Source organism: Podarcis vaucheri (assembly GCF_965113315.1).
Source record: "Podarcis vaucheri genome assembly, chromosome: 16".
Lineage (NCBI taxonomy): Eukaryota > Metazoa > Chordata > Lepidosauria > Squamata > Lacertidae > Podarcis > Podarcis vaucheri.
The window spans coordinates 42,571,718-42,586,712 of record NC_138754.1 but is presented as its reverse complement, the minus strand read 5'-3'; the positions used below and the strand labels follow the sequence as shown (position 1 = coordinate 42,586,712).

Here is a 14,995-nt window from a genome sequence, read left to right as displayed (position 1 = left end):
GCCAGGCATAGGCAAACTCGGCCCTCCAGATGTTTTAGGACTACTACTCCCATCTCCCCTGACCACTGGTCCTGTTAGCTAGGGATGATGGGAGTTGTAGTCCCAAAACATCTGGAGGGCCGAGTTTGCCTCTGCCTGCTTTAGGCACTCAGGGTAGAATCATAGAGTTGGAAGAGACCACAAGGGCCATCGAGTCCAACCCCCTGCCAAGCAGGAAACACCATCAGAGCACTCCTGACATATGGTTGTCAAGCCTCTGCTTAAAGACCTCCAAAATAGGAGACTCCACCACACTCCTTGGCAGCAAATTCCACTGTCGAATAGCTCTTACTGTCAGGAAGTTCTTCCGAATGTTTAGGTGGAATCTTCTTTCTTGTAGTTTGGATCCATTGCTCCGTGTCCGCTTCTCTGGAGCAGCAGGAAACAACCTTTCTCCCTCCTCTATGTGACATCCTCTTATATATTTGAACATGGCTATCATATCACCCCTTAACCTCCTCTTCTCCAGGCTAAACATGACCAGCTCCCTTAGCCGTTCCTCATAAGGCATCGTTTCCAGGCCTTTGACCATTTTGGCTGCCCTCCTCTGGACACGTTCCAGTTTGTCAGTGTCCTTCTTGAACTGTGGTGCCCAGAACTGGACACAGTACTCCAGGTGAGGTCTGACCAGAGCAGAATACAGTGGCACTATTACTTCCCTTGATCTAGATACTATACTCCTATTGATGCAGCCCAGAATTGCATTGGCTTTTTTAGCTGCCGCGTCACACTGTTGGCTCATGTCAAGTTTGTGGTCAACCAAGACTCCTAGATCCTTTTCACATGTACTGCTCTCAAGCCAGGTGTCACCCATCTTGTATTTGTGCCTCTCATTTTTTTCCCCCAAGTGCAATACTTTACATTTCTCCCTGTTAAAGTTCATCTTGTTTGTTTTGGCCCAGTTCTCTAATCTGTCAAGGTCATTTTGAAGTGTGATCCTGTCCTCTGGGGTGTTAGCCACCCCTCCCAGTTTGGTGTCATCTGCAAATTTGATCAGGATGCCCTTGAGTCCATCATCCAAGTCGTTGATAAAGATGTTGAATAAGACCGGGCCCAAGACAGAACCATTCTTTTATAAAGGAGTTAAAAGAAGATTGACAAGCCCTGAGGAAATAGGAAAATTTACAAGAAGATACAAAGAGTTACAACAAGGAGAGCAAGAGGTTAAAGGAGCAGAAGGAGGATTAAGATTGAGGGAGGAACTTGAATCAGGAGAAGAAGAAGAACAGACCGGAAGAGAATCAGAAGAAGAGGAAGAAGAAGAAGAAGGAGAAGAGACAGAAAGACTATAAGGCCAAAAAGGAGAAAGGTTGTTTTCTGCTGCTCCGGAGAAGCGGACACGGAGCAATGGATCCAAACTACAAGAAAGAAGATTCCACCTAAACATTAGGAAGAACTTCCTGGCAGTAAAAGCTGTTTGACAGTGGAATTTGCTGCCAAGGAGTGTGGTGGAGTCTCCTACTTTGGAGGTCTTTAAGCAGAGGCTTGACAACCATATGTCAGGAGTGCTCTGATGGTGTTTCCTGCTTGGCAGGGGGTTGGACTCGATGGCCCTTGTGGTCTCTTCCAACTCTATGATTCTATGATTCTATGATTCTAAAACACAAATCTAAATAGTTGTAAGAAGAATGACGCTAAGATTATGGAATTGGAACATTAACGGAATGAACGATAAGAAGAAACGGAATGGAATTGAACGTATCCTAAAAAAGAAGAATTTGGACATTATATGCCTTCAAGAAACACACGTGGCCAAAAACATAGGAAAATTCTCATCAATAAGAGGCTAGGGAATGAATTTATATCCTCGGATAAAGAGAAAAAAGAGGTGTTGTACCATATATCAAAAACAGAATTGAATCTCGCCAATTATTTAAGGATGAAGAAGGAAGAATAATAGCGGCCCAAATTAAGTGGCAAGGTGAAGAATTGATAATAGTCGGGATTTACGCACCAAACGGGAACAAGACAGAATTCTTTAGACTATTGGAAGAGAAACTATTTGAATACATGGACCAAAAAATCATAATAATGGGAGACATGAACGGTGTGGTCTCAACAGAAATTGACAGATTAAGGAAAGCGAAGAACAAAGAAGGGAAGTTACCTAAGACATTTTTCATGATGACTAAGAACTGCAATTTAATTGACATGTGGAGACTCAGGCACCCTCTGGAGAAGCAATTCACATACCACTCAGAACTGAACCAATCAATGTCAAGAATAGACCAAATATGGGTATCGAATGAATTGACACCAAGAATCCAAAAAATCGAAATACAGGCCAAAGTCATCTCAGACCACAACCCAATAGAAAATGAGTTAAAAGGCTTCGAAGAGCGAACTTTTAGATGGAGGTTGAATGATAATCTATGGGATGATCAAAAGTTCGTTGAAAAAATACGGAAAAAACTGTTTGAATATTTTTTGGACAATTTAGACAAAGGGACAAAAATAAGTGTGGTGTGGGATGCAAGTAAGGCAGTAATGAGGGGCCTACTTATACAACAAAACGTGTGGGGGGAAAACAATAAAGAAAAAAAGATAAAAGAGATCTTGAGACAGATTATGAACAATGAACAAAAATTGATTAAAAAACCGAATAATGAGAAGATAAAGCAGGAAATAAAGATTCTCCAAACCCAATTTGCAATGTTAATAAATAAAGAGGTTGAATGGAATATAAAAAGGCTGAGACAGAAAAATTTTGAGTTCGCTAATAAATCAGGAAAATGGCTTGCCTGGCAGGTTAAAAGGAGGAAAGAACAAAATACAATCAGTAAAATTCAAATAAATGGAGAAGAAACAACAGACCCGAAAGAAATTAGGAAAGGGTTCGTGGACTTCTATAAGCAATTATACAGGAATAAAGAAAGGAACAACAAGAAAAAAATAGAAAGATATTTAAAAGAAAAGATGGTGAGGAAGATCTCGACAGACCAAAAAGAACAGCTAAATGCCCCAATACAAAGAGAAGAGGTAGAAGAAGCGATAAAAGAACTGAAAAGAGGGAAAGCACCGGGCCCAGATGGGTTTACAGCTAGCTACTACAAAGAAATGAAAGGTACGCTGATGGCCCCGCTGATCGAAGTAATGAATAACATCTTAAAAGAAAGAGACATTCCAGGAACATGGAAAGAGGCATTCATTACAATAATTCCAAAACAAGATTCGGACCTAACCCAAGTTAAGAACTACAGACCTATCTCTTTATTAAATACTGATTATAAGATCTTTGCTGGAATCCTAGCTAAAAGACTAAAAAAAGATATTAACAAAAATCATACACAATGACCAAGCGGGTTTCCTACCGGGCAGACAAATAAGAAATAATACAAGAAATATAGTTAATCTCATTGAATACCTGTCCGATAGGTGCGATAAACCAGCAAGTTTAATTTTTGTAGATGCGGAGAAAGCTTTCGATAACGTAGTCTGGGATTTCATGTTGAAAAATTTGGAGGTTATGGAGGTGGGCCAAGAGTTCTTTAATGGTATAAAGGCTATTTATACAGAACAGAAAGCAAGACTGATAGTTAATAACGTTATTACCGAAGACATAAAAATATCCAAAGGAACAAGACAGGGGTGCCCGCTTTCGCCACTGTTATTTATAGTGGTCCTGGAAGTCTTATTAAATGCAATAAGACAAAATAAGCAAATTAAAGGGGTAACATTAGGTCTAAATGAGTACAAAGTCAAAGCCTACGCAGATGATGTGGTTCTGACTGTGGAAGAACCCATAGAAAGCATAAAGGAGATTCTGGATGAGATGGAAAAATTTGGAAAGATAGCAGGATTCAAACTGAATAAGAGAAAGACTAAAATGATTGTTAAAAATCTGGATCAAGATAAGATTGAATTATTACAGCAACGAACGGAGATTGAGGTGGTTAAAAAGGTTAAATATTTGGGAATTTGGCTCTCTAATAAGAACATTGACTTATACCAAAATAATTACACCCCAGTTTGGAATGGAATAAAAAAAGATCTGGAGATCTGGGCTAGAATGAAACTATCATTCTGGGGAAGAATATCTATGGTTAAAATGATGGTGCTCCCTAAGTTGTTATTTTTATTTCAAACGATACCCATAATAAAAGGTACAAAAGACTTTAAAGAATGGCAAAAGGTGATCTCAAGATATGTCTGGGAAGGGAAGAAGCCCAGAATCAAATTTAAGTTATTAACAGACGCAAAAGAAAGAGGTGGCTTCGCCTTACCAGACATGAGACTGTATTATGAGGCAGCATGTCTGTGCTGGTTAAAAGAATGGGTAAAGTTAGAAAATAAAGAATTATTAGATTTGGAAGGGTTCAATAACAAATTTGGGTGGCATGCGTACCTATGGTGCGATAAAAAGAGGGTGCATAAGGGATTTGGTAATCACATCTTCAGAGGTTCATTAATAGAGGTTTGGGACAGATATAAAAACATATTGGAACCAAAAATTCCACATTGGCTATCCCCGTTGGAGATAATGTGTGTAAAGAAAATTAATATGAGAGAAAAGTGGGGAAAGTATGGAGAAATGGTTACCAATGAAGGAGGGAAGTGGAAAGTAAAACCATATGACCAGGTTAAAGTGTTCACATATGATTGGCTGCACTACTTTCAGATAAATGAAATGTTTAAAAAAGAGGTGAAGGAAAGGGGTTATGAGGAAAAAGAATCAATATTCCAAAAAGATATAATAAACAATGAATACAAAAATCTGTCAGAAATGTATAAAATACTGTTGGAGTGGAATACGAAGGATGAGGAAGTGAAATCGGTGATGGTACAGTGGGCAAGGGATTTTGGATATAATGTCCAACTCGAGGATTGGGAAAGGTTGTGGAGAGTGAACATAAAATTTACGGCATGTACGTTATTGAAAGAAAATATGATGAAAATGCTTTACAGGTGGTACATGACACCCGTTAAATTAGCAAAGATGTACAAGGCAGATAACAAATGCTGGAAATGTAAACATAAAGAAGGGACATTTTACCATCAGTGGTGGGAGTGTAAGAAAGTTAAAAGCTTTTGGGAAGAGATTTATAATGAAATGAAAAAGATGTTAAGATACACCTTTGTGGAAAAACCAGAAGCCTTTTTATTAGGTATTGTAGGAAAGGATATCAGAAGAAAGGACTGCAAACTTTTCCAGTACGCGGTAACGGCAGCCAGAATCGTGCTGGCCCAGAAGTGGAAGCAGGAAGAAATCCCAACGGTAGCAGAGTGGAGAGTAAAACTGACAGAATATGCAGAATTGGACAAATTAACAGGGAAAATCAGATATATTAAAGATCAAAAGTTTATTGAGGACTGGGGGAAATTTGTGGGCTATCTGGAAAATAACTGTGCTGTAAATACAACGCTAGTGGGGTTTAAAGAGGCACTGTAAAGAACCAATAAGTATTGTTTATTATAAATAATGTATGAAGGGAGGACCAAATGGCAATATGAAAGAATGGAATGTGTACTAAAGATATAACTACGAATGATTGTCAGTGACGTTGAAGGAAGTTCAAATTGGACAAGATTTGTTGTAATATGGATAAAATGTATAAATAGTTGGAAATCAATAAAATTTTAAAATGCAAAAAAAAAAAGACTAAGGTACTTTCAAAAATGTACAACTTGCTGTTAAAATGGAACACTCAAGATGAAACAGTTAAATCAGCCATGATAAAATGGGCACAGGACATTGGGTACAATATTATGTTTGCTGACTGGGAAAAGTTATGGACCACCGGTGTGAGGTTCACGGCATGTAATGCCTTGAAAGAAAATGTTATGAAAATGATATATAGGTGGTACATGACTCCAGTCAAGCTTGCAAAAATATACCATTTGCCTGATAATAAATGTTGGAAATGTAAGGAGACTGAAGGAACATTCTTTCACCTTTGGTGGACTTGCCCGAGGGTTAAGGCCTTCTGGGAAATGATTTATAATGAGTTAAAAAAGGTATTTAAGTATACCTTTCCTAAGAAACCAGAGGCCTTCCTTCTGGGCATTGTTGGCCAGAGGGTGTTAAAGAAGGACTGAACTTTTTTATGTATGCAACAACAGCAGCAAGAATACTTATCGCAAAACATTGGAAGACCCCAGATTTGCCCACGCTGGAAGACTGGCAAATGCAACTGATAGACTATATGGAATTGGCAGAAATGACTGGCAGAATCCGAGACCTGGGAGAAGAGACAGTGGAAGAGGACTGGAAAAGGTTTAAGGACTATTTACAAAAACATTATAAGCTGTATGAATGCTAAGAAGATGCACGATAGAAAACAACATGGCACCAGCAATTTAGTTGAAAAATATATAAGAATAAGTGATGTTTAAGAAAAAGATGAAATTTGAAGCAATATTATGTTTAAACTAAGCAGTTAAGTACTTGATAAAAACATTTAAAGTCTGAGACATAATATTTGAGAATCACAAAATAAGACTTGAAATAAGGTAATAAATTGCTGCTTATAATTTTATTATTGAGAACGCAGGAAAGGGAGATGTGAGGAAGTCCAAAGGTTATGGAAATATGATTTATGGATAGTTGTTTTCGTTGTACTTTTTTCATTCTTTGTTTATCTTGTTGTTTTTCTCTGTTCTTCTTTGTTTGTTATATTTTGGTGATGGTATCTTATATGTTTGGTGATTTTTTGTTTAAAATTTGCAATAAATATCTTTAAAAAAAAATAATGAAGAGGAACCATTGATAAGCACCCTTTGGGTTCGGTCAGTCAGCCAGTTACAAATCCACTGAGTGGTAGCATAGTCAAGACCGCATTTTACCAGCTTCTTTACAAGAATATCATGGGGCACCTTGTCAAATGCCTTGCTGAAATCAAGGTAGGCTACATCCACTGCGTTCCCTTCATCTACCAGGCTTGTAATTCTGTCAAAAAATGAGATCAGGTTAGTCTGACATGACTTATCTTTCAGAAATCCATGCTGACTATTGGTGATCACAGCATTCCTTTCTAGGTGCTCACAAACTGTTTGCTTAATGATCTGCTCCGGAATCTTCCCTGGTATTGATGTCAGACTGACTGGGCGGTAATTATTTGGGTCCTCTCTTTTCCCCTTTTTGAAAATAGGGACAACATTTGCCCTCCTCCAGTCTGCCGGGACTTCGCCTGTTCTCCAGGAATTCTCAAAGATGACTGCCAGTGGTTCTGAGATCACATCTGCCAGTTCTTTTAATACTCTTGGATGCAGTTCATCTGGCCCTGGAGACTTGAATACATCTAAACTAGCCAAGTATTCTTGTACTATCTCCTTAGTTATTCTGGGCTGTGTTTCCTCTGCTGAATCATTTGCTCCAAATTCTTCAGGTCGGGCATTGTTTTCTTTATCGGAGAAGACTGAGGCAAAGAAGGCATTGAGGAGTTCAGCCCTTTCTGTGTCCCCTGTTTGCATTTCACCATCTTCTCCTCTGAGTGACCCCACAGTTTCTTTGTTCTTCCTTTTGCTACAGACATACCCATAAAAGCCTTTTTTGTTGCTTTTAACCTCTCTAGCAAGCCTGAGTTCATTCTGTGCTTTAGCTTTTCTGACTTTGTGTCTACATGTGCTGGCTATTTGTTTGAATTCTTCTTTGGTGGTTTCCCCCCTTTTCCATTTTTTGTACACATCCTTTTTTAATCTTAACTCAGTTAAAAGTTATTTAGATAGCCACCCTGGCTTCTTTAGGCACCTTCCATGTTTCCGTCTCATTGGTATTGCCTGAAGTTGTGCTTTTACTATCTCCCTCTTAACAAACTCCCAGCCATCATGAACTCCCTTTCCTTTTAGTATTACTGTCCATGGGATCTCACCCAGCACTTCCCTAAGTTTTATGAAGTCGGCTTTCTTAAAGTCAAAAAATTGAGTCCTAGTATGCTTGGCTGCTCCTTTCCGCTGTATAGTAAACTAATGATCCTTCCACTTCTACCCCACTAACCAGGTCATCAACATTGGTTAGGACCAGATCTAAAATGGCTGTTCCTCTTGTTGCTTCTCCCACTTTCTGGACAATGAAGTTGTCTGCAAGGCCAGTGAGGAATCTGTTTGACCTTATGCTCTTGGCTGAGTTTGACGTCCAACAAATATCCGGGTAATTGAAGTCCCCCATTACTACTATCTCCCTTCCTTTTGCATGCTTGGCCATCTGTTCCAGGAAGGCATCATCTATGTCCTCCGTTTGGCTTGGGGATCTATAGTAAATTCCCACAATGAGGTCTCTGTTATTCTTCTCTCCCTTAATTTTGACCCAAATGCTCTCACTTTGGCTTTGAGATTCTAAATCTTGGATCTCTTCACAGGTATACACATCCCTGACATATAACGCCACTCCTCCTCCTTTCTTGTCTGGTCTGTTTCTCTGAAATAGATTGTATCCCTCCATTATTACATTCCAATCGTGGGACTTATCCCACCAGGTTTCAGTGATGCCTATTATGTCATATTTAGTTTGCTGTACCAAGAGCTCAAGCTCATCTTGCTTATTTCCCATGCTTTGCGCATTAGTGTACAGACATTGAAGTCCATTAATTATTCCCCCGTGTCTCTTATTTAAGGATTTTTTCCTCCCACCACTAGGTCTGTGTGCTGTTTGCTCCATTTGGTCTATGACATTTGGATGATCATCTTCATCAGTTGATAGGCTCCTACCTTCAGGAGCACTGTCTCCCTCCCCCACATTAGTCAGTTTAAAGCCCTCCTGATGAGGTTTCTGAGATTTTTGGCAAAAACTTTCCTCCCAACCGTTGTGAGGTGCAGCCCATCGCTTGCCAGAAGTCCATCTTCAAGAAACTGCAGTCCATGATCTAAGAATCCAAACCGTTCCTGTTTACACCATTTGCGAAGCCAGCTGTTCACTTCCACTATTTTTCCCTCTCTCCCTGGGCCACGTCGTTCAACTGGGAGGACAGATGAGATGACAATTTGTGCATTTAGTTGCTTCAATTTCCTGCCGAGAGCCTCGTAGTCTCTTTTGATCTTCTGGAGGCTATTGCTTGCAGTGTCATTGGTTCCCACATGAACCAAGAGGAAGGGGTATTTGTCAGTGGGTTTTATGATTCCTTGCAGTCGTTCAGTTACACCTTGGATCTTAGCCCCGGGGAGACAGCACACTTCCCGAGACATCTTGTCAGGCCCACAGATCACTGCTTCTGTTCCCCTCAGTAGGGAATCCCCTATCACCACTACACGCCTCCTCTTAGGTTTGGTCGGGGTTCTTCCATGAGCTGTCCGTTCCAAGGTCACCTGCACATTCCCTGAGGACTGACTTTACTGATCATCTTCATATACCTGATTGACTGTAATGAGGGAGAGATCCTCAAATGGAGTCTGTTCTTCGTCTTCCATGCTAGGGGAGAGGACTTCAAAGCGATTGTGTATTTCTAAACAATCAGAGCGAACCCTGGGCCTCCTACTTCTTTGAGTCACGTTTCTCCATATATCTGGCACCTGTGTTGGTGGACTAGCCTCCTTCTCAGGGGTGTCCCCTGTCTCCTCCTTGGTGGAGACGGTGTTCTCTGTTGCTTCCAAGAAGAGCTCCAGCTCTCTAATTCTTTGGAGCGTAGCTACACGTTCCTCCAGTTGCTGGACTTTGTCTTCTAAGAGGGCAATCAACATACAATTGCTGCAGGTAAAGCTGCCTGCAACCTTTGGCAAGATGGCAAACATTGCGCAGGAACCACAGGCGACTGCAGCTGTTCCCTCCCCCTCCATCTTGAGAACGTGTCGTTGGGGGTGGCTAGAGTGGTCCTCCATCTTAAAAAGTGTAAGACAGGACAAATACCCCCCCCCCAAAAAAAACCCTAGGTCTCCCCCAACAAGCGTTTGAGACTAGCTCCCCTAAATCTAAAAGATGGATCAAACTGCGCATGCCGCCAGGCGCACCTCCCACAGCTAATCACCTGACTCAACGGAAACCCTGCCCCCTCTGACCTTTGCACAGGGAGAGCAGCACCCCAACTCTTGGAGTGTAAAGGTATTTAAGGCCAAAGTAGCCCCCAAACTCCTCTATGGCATCCCATTATGGACTGGTGCAGTTAACCAGTCGTTGGAACGCATCCAATCCAAATTCTTGCACTAAATCCTGCCAAATTGTGTGCCACATGCAGCTATGTGTCTGGAAACTGGACGAGCTGCTGGAAACCAAAGCGTGGCTCACCACTATAAAGTACTGACTCCGCCTACATTCCATGCCTGATTCCTCCTCTTTAACTTTCCACATACTGGCAGAATCCCACCACTCTGAATGGCTAGCTTGCATTGAGAGCAAAATCAGAACCTGTGGCCTACCACTCAAGTCACTGCTTATGTTCCCACAATTGGAAGCATTCTAAACAATCAAGCACAGAATCCTAGATATTTACTTCCAAACCCTTAGCAGCGTAGCCAGTAAAACCTGTTTCCCATTGGGGCTGAGAATTCCACCCTCATTTGGCCAGGACACTCCATATTTACATCAGCTTTATGATCCCCACCTAGGTAGAGCTCTTTCCCTTGCAAGATTTAACGTCTTACCATGTAGGCTGAGCCTAATCCATGCCAGGGAATCGTTGGCCCGCGTCCTCAGATCCAGAGAGAGAGCAAAAGAAAACACCAGGAAAGATCCTTCTTTGGAGGAAAGCAGTTTATTCTCTGAGCTCAGAGACAGCCAGCAGAATAATTTCTGGAAGTCTGGCTGCCCCGAAATGCGCCTCTGCAGACTTTCTTATACCTTGAGAAAGCTCTCTCCCTCCTCCCCCAAACGCCCTCCAGAAACTTTCCCAATCAACTGGAAAGTTTTCAACTTATTTCTTAAAATAGCATGGCATGTCTATATTGTTAGTCTTCTAAGCAGTCCTCCCTATTTTCTCTATAGTGTCTTTCTAAGCGTCCTGCATCCCCTCCTCCCGTCTCCTCCGTATGTGTCTCTTTTTATCTTGCATTCCTAAAGTAAGAAAGCGAGGGGCCTATTCTGCAGGTCTGGCTATTTCTAGCTTACAGTCTCTGTCTTATCTTACATTCCTTCGAGGGACCTTTTTTGCAGGTCTGGTTATTTCTAGCTCAGAAATTGACTTAGGTCCAAGGTACAGAGAATATGAAGATCCTTCTTAGAGATCCTTCTTAGGTACAAGATACAAAATATAGAAAGCAAAGGTACAAAGTATAGAAAGCAACCCTTCCCTCTCCCTTCACTCCCTCCTCTTCTTATGAACAACCTAATACTTAGGTTCGTTCTGGGGTAGGGGTCTATAATCTCTCATGAAAGCAATCACGCGAGGTCCCATCATGCGAGACATCATCTTCTCCATCATATTTTGCATACATTGCATCAAGCAGGGCATACAGAAGCAGAAAAGCAATAGAAGCATTATCATGCACCCACAGGAATATGTCCACCCCTGCAATGGCCTGACACTTGGGGTGACTATATCAAGGGGTTCCGGGCCCAATACCAAAAGTCCGATTGGTGCCTCTAAATTTGCTGGAGAGCAAGTTTCTACGTTGGGGACGCTGCCCGCGGGCGCCCCTCCCATCCAATTCTTCAGCCGTGCGTGGAGATATCAGCCTCCGGAGTGATATCAGCAGGGCGGTTGTCTACCGGGCGTCTAGAGATGGTCAGCCGAAGGGAATTCTCTGGATCTGGTGTTACTGTCCAGTCTGAAATGGCTTTCTTCACTCGAGTATGGTGGACCCATGGGGTGATGCCGGCAACCTTCACAGCAGTAGGGGTAGAGAGTAGCACAGTGTAGGGTCCCCTCCAGCAGGGCTGTAGGGGGGCTCGCTGCCAGTCTTTCACCCACACTTCGTCACCTGGCTCGAACTGATGGAACGGTTCAGTTAACACACATGGGGTGCGAGCCTGGGTCCACCTGTTGAGATAAGAAAGAACTCGGGAGAGTGACTGTACATAATTATTCAATTGCACATCTTGGCTAACATATGGAGTTAACATTCTAACATATGGAACTGGTCTCCCAAACATAACTTCAAAAGGTGACAAATGGGTCCGTTTTGACGGGAGACTGCGGACCCTGAGTAAAGCCAAGGGCAACATGGTCACCCAATTAGACCCGGTCTCCTGTGTCAGCTTGGACAGCTGATTCTTTAGAGTTCTGTTCATTCTCTCTACTTTTCCAGAACTCTGGGGTCTATAAGCAGTATGCAGCTTCCAGTTGATCTGGAGCGCTTTAGCCAGTCCCTGTAGGACTGCATGAACAAATGCTGGTCCATTGTCAGATCCTATGGACCTTGGCAGTCCATAGCGAGGGATGATTTCCCTAAGCAGGCACCTGGTTGCTTCAAGTGCCTTTTCAGTCTTTGTGGGCCATGCTTCAACCCATCCGGTGTAGGTGCACACTGCTACCAGCAGGTAGCGGTGCAGTCCACAACGGGGTAATTCAGTAAAGTCCACGACAAGATCTTCCATAGGTGCAGTTCCACTGTGCTGGGGGAGCCAGTGGTCCGGCTCTGGGATTATTCTTTTGACACAGCAGGCATTTCCTGGAAATCTGGGCTGCCAGTTGGTAAAGGTGGGCTATATAGAAGTATTTTTCCAGCTGGTTTTCCTACATTGGTTTTCCAAGTAGAAATGTAGGGGATCTGGTCTGGGTGAACGTTCAAGATATTTTGATATAGTGGGTTGATTAGTTGCAAATCAAAGCTCCCCTCCGAGGGCCAGTTAGTTTGTTGCAAGGGCCAGTCAACCTCACATAATGTTCTCATTCTCTGTTGCCTTAATTTGATTCCCCAAGCATCATGCTTTGTGGCTGCTTTCCAGTTGTTTAAAAAACATTCCAGAGGACTACATTGGCTTGCCCCAGACCCCATTTTCAGATACCCTGCTGCTAACAGGTTGTAAATTCTTTCACTCTCCACACACTACAGCCCTACAATCGCTCGGCCAAAGGGGACACTAAGCCCTGGCCCACACTTGACAATTCAGTCACTAGAGTATCTGACATGCAACATATAACATACAAAACACATCAATATAATTTCAACATGTAACACACTAAACACACCAAAATAATTTCAGCATGCAATACACAAAACACACCAAAATAATTTTCCCCTCTGTTCCCCACACCACTGCCACCCCCCCTTTTTTTTTTTCCCTTCCTGGCTGCACTCTACTGCATAACCAGGTGAGGCTGATCAGGCCTCCCTCTTTTCCCTTGGGCCCACGCCCACGCCCTTTCCCTTGGGCTTACCTTTTTTTTTTCTGCTGCAGATTCCCTTCCCTGGCCAGTCCTCTTTCCTCCCTCGACCTGGGTCCTTGCTCCGGAGCGGTGTGGCTGGCTCCCCCCACAAATTGGCAGGGTGCGCGTGGAGGCTGCAATCGCCGATCCGAGCTGTCCACCAAGGTCGAGCCTGGCTCTCCCCAGCCCTCTGAGGTGGGGCAGATTCCTGGTCAGGGAACCAAGATGTAGGCTGAGCCTAATCCATGCCAGGGAATCGTTGGCCCGCGTCCTCAGATCCAGAGAGAGAGCAAAAGAAAACACCAGGAAAGATCCTTCTTTGGAGGAAAGCAGTTTATTCTCTGAGCTCAGAGACAGCCAGCAGAATAATTTCTTCCCTCTCCCTTCATGGATTTCTGAAAAATAAGTCATGTCAGACTAACCTGATCTCGTTTTTTGACAGAATTACAAGCCTGGTAGATGAAGGGAACGCAGTGGATGTAGCCTACCTTGATTTCAGCAAGGCATTTGACAAGGTGCCCCATGATATTCTTGTAAAGAAGTTGGTAAAATGCGGTCTTGACTATGCTACCACTCAGTGGATTTGTAACTGGCTGACTGCCCGAACCCAAAGGGTGCTCATCAATGGTTCCTCTTCATCCTGGAGAAGAGTGACTAGTGGGGTGCCACAGGGTTCTGTCTTGGGCCCGGTCTTATTCAACATCTTTATCAACGACTTGGATGATGGACTCAAGGGCATCCTGATCAAATTTGCAGATGACACCAAACTGGGAGGGGTGGCTAACACCCCAGAGGACAGGATCACACTTCAAAACGACCTTGACAGATTAGAGAACTGGGCAAAAACAAACAAGATGAATTTTAACAGGGAGAAATGTAAAGTATTGCACTTGGGCAAAAAAAATGAGAGGCACAAATACAAGATGGGTGACACCTGGCTTGAGAGCAGTACATGTGAAAAGGATCTAGGAGTCTTGGTTGACCACAAACTTGACATGAGCCAACAGTGTGACGCGGCAGCTAAAAAAGCCAATGCAATTCTGGGCTGCATCAATAGGAGTATAGCATCTAGATCAAGGGAAGTAATAGTGCCACTGTATTCTGCTCTGGTCAGACCTCACCTGGAGTACTGTGTCCAGTTCTGGGCACCACAGTTCAAGAAGGACACTGACAAACTGGAACGTGTCCAGAGGAGGGCAACCAAAATGGTCAAAGGCCTGGAAACGATGCCTTATGAGGAACGGCTAAGGGAGCTGGGCATGTTTAGCCTGGAGAAGAGGAGGTTAAGGGGTGATATGATAGCCATGTTCAAATATATAAAAGGATGTCACATAGAGGAGGGAGAAAGGTTGTTTTCTGCTGCTCCAGAGAAGCGGACACGGAGCAATGGATCCAAACTACAAGAAAGAAGATTCCACCTAAACATTCGGAAGAACTTCCTGACAGTAAGAGCTGTTCGACAGTGGAATTTGCTGCCAAGGAGTGTGGTGGAGTCTCCTTCTTTGGAGGTCTTTCAGCAGAGGCTTGACAACCATATGTCAGGAGTGCTCTGATGGTGTTTCCTGCTTGGCAGGGGGTTGGACTCAATGGCCCTTGTGGTCTCTTCCAACTCTATGATTCTATGATTCTATGATTCAACCATTTGCAGTTTTGCAAGGTAGATTTTTAAAAAACCCATCCTATAAGAGAGACTGCCCTTGTGGCACAAAACAGGTTGAATCCATCACATACATTTTCTTTTATTGCCCATTTTATGCAAAAAATGTATGAAAAGTAGAAGAAGGGGA

General features: G+C 42.8%; 1 long non-coding RNA gene across 1 annotated transcript in view; it reads left to right on the top strand.

Annotated features, from left to right (window-relative positions):
- Window positions 1-294: 294 nt before the first annotated feature.
- Window positions 295-14,995, top strand: part of LOC309521392 — a 125,081-nt gene continuing 110,380 nt past the window's right edge. Inside the window, exon 1 of the long non-coding RNA XR_014214648.1 lies at window positions 295-660. This is a non-coding gene — a long non-coding RNA (uncharacterized lncRNA). The remainder of the gene's footprint in view (window positions 661-14,995) is intronic.